This window comes from Equus asinus, chromosome 24, assembly GCF_041296235.1.
Source record: "Equus asinus isolate D_3611 breed Donkey chromosome 24, EquAss-T2T_v2, whole genome shotgun sequence".
NCBI lineage: Eukaryota > Metazoa > Chordata > Mammalia > Perissodactyla > Equidae > Equus > Equus asinus.
Window position 1 is genome coordinate 64,547,687 of NC_091813.1, and position 7,997 is coordinate 64,555,683.

A 7,997-nucleotide genomic window follows, 5' to 3' on the forward strand; every position below is an offset into this window, starting at 1 on the left:
ACATCATGAGTGGATTCATTCCAGGTCTTTTGAAAATCTAAGAATAAGATTTCACCCCTTTGTAGTCAATTGAAAAAAGATAAGTGTATTTTAGGTAAACCTACAAAATTTAGAGGCACAGAAGACAAATGAATTCTGAAAGAACTCATTTATAGCATCCCATCTCTGCATCTGTCTGCTACTTAGTGAAATTCAGCCAGGTGCCTTCAACCCAGGCGGAGCTCAAAAATTCTGCTCATTCAACAAGTGATCATTTCATTTCTCCCCAAACAAATCCTTTACACTGCAGGAGTTACCTATGTTTGAAGGCTTGTAATTTGGCCTTCCAGAGCCAGTAATTTTGGGGATTTTGGTATTCTTCAAAGGTTTTGAAGGGCAATCAGAAGTCCTTAAGTGATAATTATTAATAATTAAATAAATAATAAAACAAGTAATTAATAATTACTTATTTGTTCAGATTAAAGTAGTTTCAGAATTCCTAACTCATACTCCTGTGAGAAAAAAAGTAAAAACTTGAGTACAGTGTTTATGGAGAATTCTTTTTGTCTTTAGCCTTAGATTATTGAGTCAAAAGAATGTTTTCCAAAATTAACCAGATCAGTTCTTTTTCCCTACCCCCTTCAGTGGAGTTATGTTATATGTTTGTATTGCATTTAGTTTCATTTATCATGTGTCTGCATTCTATCTGGCATTCTCAAAACACATTGGTTGATTTTTTTTAATTTGCATAAAGTTCACTCTGTGGCATGTAGTTCTATAGATTTTTGACAAATGCATGGAGTCATGAATCCGTCACCCAAGTATCATACAGGACATTTTCATTCACCCTGAAGATTCTCTTTTGCAGTAACTTTTATCCAACCCCTCCTCCTCCCCCAACTCTTTGCAACCACTCATATTTTCCATGCCTGTGGTTCTGCCTTCTCCAGCATATCATACAAAGTGAATCATACAGTATGTAGCCTGTTAGGTCTAACTTCTTTCACTTACCAGAATTTAAGATATTTAAGACACATCCACATTGTTGTATGAATCAATAATTTTTTTTTTATGGCTGAGTAGTGTTCCATTGTTTGGATGTAACAGTCTATTTATCCATTCACCTGTTAGTTTTTTCTAATTTTTGGCAATTGTGAATAAAGCTTCTATAACTATTTGCGTACAAGTTTTGACAAAAATATAAGTTTTCAATTCACTTGGATAAATATCTACAAGTGAGATTGTTGGGTTGTATATGTTTAATTTTATAAGGAACTACCAAATTGTTTTCCAAAATAGCTGTGACATTTTGCATTCCCATCAGTAATGAATGGGGATTTCTGTTGCTCTAAATCCTTATCATCATTTAATATTGTTAGATTTTATTTTTTAGTTTTAATCCATTCTAATAGATATGTAGTGGTATCTCATTGTAGTTTTAATTTCATTTCCATAATAATATTGAACATCTTTTTATATGCTTATTTGAAATTCATATATCTTCTTTATCGAAGTGTCTTTTCAGATCTATTGCTCATTTTTTATTGACTTGTCTTCCTGTTGTTGAGTTTTAACAGTTTCTTATATATTCTGGTGCCTTACAAACATGCCATTTGCAAATATTTCTCCCATTTTGTAGCTTATCTCTTCATTTTCCTTACAGTGTCTTTCACAGAGCAAAAATTTTTAATTTTGATAAAGTCTAATTTTCCAAATTTTTCTATTATGGATCATGCTTTTGGTGTTGAATCTCGTCACAAAACTCACTACCAAACCCAGAATTACATAGATTTTCTCCTATAATTTCTTCCTAAGGTTTTGGAGTTTTACATTTTACATTTCGGTCTATAATCCATTTTGAGATGATTTTTGTACAATGTATGAGGTATGTACCAAGGTTCTTTCTTTCTTTTTTTGGGGGGGGGCATATGAATATCAAGTTATTCCAGCACCATTTGTAGGAAAGACTATCCTTTCTCCATTGAATTGCCTTCGCAATCCTTTCAAAAATTTGTTTACTGTATTTACATGGGTCTATTTCTGCTCTCTTTATTCTGTTTCATTGATCTAGTACATAGACACATAGATCACCACACTGTCTTAGTTATAGAAGCTCTAGAATAAGTTTTGAAATCAGGTAACTTCTTTTCCAGAATTGTTTTTCCAGAATTGTTTTGGCTATTTCAGTTTCTTGGCCTTTCTACATAAATTTTAGAAGCATCTAGTCAATATCTATAAAATCTTGCTAAGATTTTGATAGGTATTGAACTGAACCTATAGAATGTATTGGGGAAAATTGACACCCTAATATTTAGATTTTCAATTCATGAACACAGTATATTTCCACATTTATTTTGATTTTCTTTTATTTTTTTATCAGTTTTATAATTTTCAGTATACAGATACTGCAAGTATTTTGTGTGTTATGTAATTTCTGCATTTATTTTGGTTTTACAGTAAGTGTATTTTTTATATTTCAAATTCCATTTGTTTATTGCTGATATATAGGAATGTGATTGGCTTTTCCATATTAACTTTGTCTCCTGTGATCCTAACTAAACTAATTGATTAGTTGTAGGAGTTTTTTTTGTGTATTCTTTGGGATTTCTCTACAAAGACAATGTTATCTGTGAATGGAGGCAGTTTTATTTTTTCTTTTCCAATCTTTCTGCATTTTATTTCTTTTTCTTGCCCTGTCAAACTAGGTAGGACTTCCAATATGATGCTAAGTAATAATAGCGAGAGAGGACATCTATGCTGTGTTTCTGATCTTAGGGGGAAAGCGTGCAGTTTCTCACCATTAAGCAGGACGTTAGCTGTGGGTTTTTGTAGATTCTCTTTATTAAGTTAATCATACACCAGGGGTTTTCTTACTTCTGTGCTTTGCTCATGCATGTCTCTGTAACTAGAATATGTCCTCTCTTCCTCCTTATTTTTTAAGTAAACTATTTCAAAATAATTATAGACTTGCTGAAAAGTCACAAAGATAGTACAGTTTCCTTTCTACTTATAGTTTGCTGAGAATTTTTATAATTAATTTATGTTGAATTTTGCCAAATGCTTTTTCTCCGTCTTTTGAGATAATTGTGAGCTTTACTTATTTAGTCTGTTAATATGGTGAACTATATTAATTGATCTTCCAATATTGAACCAGTCTTGCATTTCTGGGATGGAACTCATTTGGTTGTGATACATTATTCTTTTTATATATTGCTGGATTTGATTTGCTAATATTTTGTTGAGAATTCTTATGTTTGTATTCTTTAGGGCCCATCTCTATAGTTTTTGTTTGTTTGTTTCTTCTTATAATGTTTTTTTCTGGTTTCAGCATTAGGATTATTCTGGTCTCACACAATGATTTGGGATGTGTTTCCTCCTCTTCTATTTTCTGGAAAAGATTTTGTAGAATTGGTATTATTTCTCTTGAAATGTTTGGTAGAATTCACCAGTGAAACAATATGGGTCTAGAGTTTGGTTTTGTTGGTTTATTTGTTTGTTTTTGAAGGTTTTTAACTATGAATTAAATTTCTTCTGTAGATATAGAACCATTCAAGTTACCTATTTTTTTTTTGAGCTTTGATAGTTTCTTTTGATATCTGTCCATTTCATCTAAGTTACTGAATTTATGTGTATAGTGTTTGTAGTATTTCCTCCTTCTCCCTTTAATGTCTCAGAGATCAGTAGTGATGTTCTTCTTTTATTCTTGATATGGGTAATTTGCAACTTCTCCTTCTTTTTCTTTTTTTTTCTTGATCCATAGTGTGAGAAGTTTATCAGTACTACTGCTATTTTGAAATAACAGCTTTTGGTTTTTGTTTAGTTACTTTATTACTTCCCTGTTTTCAATTTCATTGACTTCTGCTTTAATCTTTATTATTTCCTTCCTTATACATGCTTTGAGTTTAATCAGCCTTTTTTCTTGGTTTCTTACGTCATAAGCTTAATTTACTGATTTGAGATCCTACTTCTTTTCTAATGTAAGCATTTACTGCTATAAATTCCCCTCTAAGAACTGCTTTGGCTGCATCACATATTTTGATATGTTGTATTTCCATTTTCATTTAATTTAAAAATTTTTTTAAATATCCTTTGAGAAATCCTCTCTGACCCATGGATTTTTTAGACGTGTTAATTTCCAAATATTTATTAAGTTTCCAGATATTTTCTTTCATTAATTTTTAGTTTAATTCCTTTATGGTCAAAGAACATACCTGGTATGGTTTCTGTTCTTTTAAATGTGTTGAGGTTTGTTTGATAGCCCAGAATATAATCTATGAATATTTCATGAGCCCTAGAAAAGAAAGTGTAAGTGGACTGCTGCTCTTGGGTGAAATATTCTATAAAAGTTAATTTATTCAAGTTTGTTGATAGTGTTTTGGAGATTTAGCTGATTTTCTGTCTACTTGTTTCATCAGTTACAGAGAGAGAAGGGTTGAAGTCTCCAACTGTAACTGTGAATTTGCCTACTTTTGCTTCCAAGTCTATCAGGATTTGTCTCATATATTTTGAAGCTCTGTTGTTCTGCGTCCACAAATTTAGGATTGTTGTGTCTTCTGGGGAATTGAACCCTTTATCATTATGTAATGTCCTTATTTATCCCTGATTATTAAATCCTTGTTCTTAGGTCTACTTTGTCTCAGGTTAATGTAGCTACTTCAACTTTCATTTGATAAAGGTTTACCTGGTATATCTTTCTCCATCATTTTATGTTTACCTCATCTAGGTCTTTCATCTGAAGTGGATATTTGATAGGCAGCATACAGTTGTGTCTTGTTTCTTTATTCTGTCTTAAAATCTTTTCCTTTTAATTGTGATGTACAGATCACTCACATTTAAAGTTATTATTGATATGTTTGAATTAAAATATGCCATCTTGCTTATTGTCTAGTTGTTCTTTCTTTATTCTTTTTCTTTTCTTCTTCCCTGGCTTTAATTAAGAATTTTAAAGTTATCCTATTTTACCTCCTCTTTTGACTTATTATTTACACTTGTTTTAATGATAATTTATACCACTTTTAAAATTAATCTGAATCTCTCTTCAAAGAACGTATTTATAAGGACATTATAACAATATATTCCCAATCTTCTCTCTCCTTCCTTGTGCTACTATTGTCATATGTTTCACTTTTACGTATGCTATCAAAACACAATATATTTTTCTGTTTTTGCTGTAAACAGTCATCCACCTTTTAGACCAATTTAAAATGAGAGAAGAAATTTATTTTACCTTCATATATTCCATTTCCAAATCTCTTCATTTCTTTGTATAGATCCAAGTTTATGACCTATATCATATTCCTTCTACCTGGATGATTTTCTTTTCATCTTGGAGTAAAAAAGGCAAGGGAAGCAGAAACGTTAAACAGGATGATTTGTATTTATGACACAACTAGAGGAGGAAAAAAAATTTATCCTCTACTCTCTTACATTCATAGTCTGGGATTTATGAATTAAACTAACAAAAGACAGATTAACAGGAGAAGAAGGTTTATTTTATACACATATGGGAGCCAACAAAGGAAGTAGCGGGCTTATCAAATGGTTAGAGTTAAAGGCTTATGTATCTAAATTAGTAGGAGAAAGGAAAGGAGGGGAAAATGGTTCTTAAGGGAAAAACAGACAGGTTTCTTCAGGAAAGACAAATGGGTTTTGAGGAGAACAGCTGGGAGATAGGAAAGCTTGTGATAATGTCTGTATGGGTTTGAATGGTCTTAAAACTCCCCTGCAGAAGGGATTTTGGATACGTTTTATATCTGTCCTCCTTTCTGGGAGTAGATCTACCCCGAAGAGAAATTTTTAAGCCGTCTAATTTCCCAGAAGTTGCTGCTTTTAGTCCTATAACAGAAGCTTTGAGAAGGTGTTTTTGTTTATTTGCTTGTTGTTTTGTTTTTTTTTGTATCTGTTGAATCTCAGATGTCTTCGGCTTAAAAGAATCTTTATGCCAAAGTGGTATATTTTGGGGTGACATATTCTTATTCCTTTTACACAGAAATTTATAATTTATTCCTTAAAATCATAAACAAAGTGAAAGAGAATGACAAATGAAGAGAAAAAAACACTGAGGACTGTGACCTGGGGCATCTTCCTGGCAGGCCTAGTAGGACCACTGTGCCCTCAGCGCAATCTGAAGGGATGTGAGTGAAAGTGGGAAAGAGAGAGCTGTTTCCTGTTGCCTCCTTCACTTTCCTTGGCTCTCATGGATTGAAGCTCACCTCATGGGGAGTTAAGTCCCCTACCCTTTCAGGTTGTGTTACCCAGGTTTTCTGGAAAGTCAGATCCCAAACCAGAACTATGCATTGCTTAGGTGGAAAGTGGAGGGAGAAGCCATAACTTCTGTGCGTACAATTGGTTTGGAACTGTATGCTGGCCCCACTGTGGCTCACTCAGGGCATATGATGGAGGCTTTGCAGAAACGCAAACTCGTGGGAGGGAGGCTGAGAGACCTGGGGTGTTGGACAATAAGGCAATGTCCCTGGTGGCTGGGATCTCCTGGGAACAAATGGCTGAAGTCTTGGAGACCCCTGGGACTGAGCAAATCTGGGGAGGTTTATCAACTGTATGAGAATGAGCAAAAATAGCTAATAATCACATGTGAAAAGCCCACAAAAGTGTGCAAAGAAAAGTGAAACAAAACAAATAGTTTGGTTGTTGTTTTGACCCATCAAATAAGAAACTAACCTGGACTCAGTCAGGACAGACTTTATTGGAAATTTATTGCGATGGGGGGAAGGGACTGTTGTGGGTGGGAGTGCCCTTTGACCACAGATCTGCAAATCTCCTGAGTTAGGAAAAAGGACTTTTATAGAGAGGAGTAAGCGAGACTAGAGACAGATGAGTGTGAGGACATGGGATGAATGGGAGTGACAAAATCAGACAGTAGATCAGAAATCCTTTTACTTTCTCCAAGGCCAGTCTCTCCTCAGGAGGGCCATTAAGGAACCGATGGCCCTTTGCTAGCTGAGGCTGAGGGTGGACCAAAGTTCAGGTACCTGGGGGAAGGAAAGAATCTTAAGCAAAGTGTACTTAACAAGCATTTTGTTCCAAGTGATCTGTAGAGACTAGAAGTTCAACTAATCTTTTATAAGGCCAAAAATGGAAATTTGGCCTTGTTCCATTTGGCCTTGTTATAGGTAAGTGGGGCAGGGGGGCATCCATGAGTCTTATCTATGTCATATGAAGAAGGGTGGTTATTTGCAAAAAGCCACCCCCCAGAACGCAAAAGGTATGAGGACTTCTTTAACCATCACTGTTTTCCAGGATGACAAGGCTCAGGTAGAATTCAGCTTTGTCAGACCCGAGAGACTGGCTAGATGACAAACAATGACTGTGATGCGGGCTCGGGAAGCCGAGAAGTCAGGAGAAGGATTTCTTGGATTCTCGAGGTTTGGCAGTAGTGCTCTTTTATTCAGAGAATAGCATGGGACAAGGCGCATGGGCAGTGAAGAGCTGCGGGCATGGGGACAGGACCTATGGGCAGTAAGAGCTGCGGGCATGGGACAAGGCGCATGGGCAGTGAAGAGCTGCGGGCATGGGGACAAGGACCAATGGGCAGTAAGAGCTGCGGGCATGGGGACAGGACCTATGGGCAGTAAGAGCTGCGGGCATGGGGACAAGGACCAATGGGCAGTAAGAGCTGCGGGCATGGGGACAAGGACCAATGGGCAGTAAGAGCTGCGGGCATGGGGACAGGACCTATGGGCAGTAAGAGCTGCAGGCATGGGGACAAGGACCAATGGGCAGTGAGAGCTGCGGGCATGGGGACAGGACCTATGGGCAGTAAGAGCTGCGGGCATGGGGACAGGACCTATGGGCAGTAAGAGCTGCGGGCATGGGGACAAGGACCAATGGGCAGTAAGAGCTGCGGGCATGGGGACAAGGACCAATGGGCAGTAAGAGCTGCGGGCATGGGGACAAGGACCAATGGGCAGTAAGAGCTGCGGGCATGGGGACAGGACCTATGGGCAGTAAGAGCTGCAGGCATGGGGACAAGGACCAATGGGCAGTGAAGAGCTGCGGGC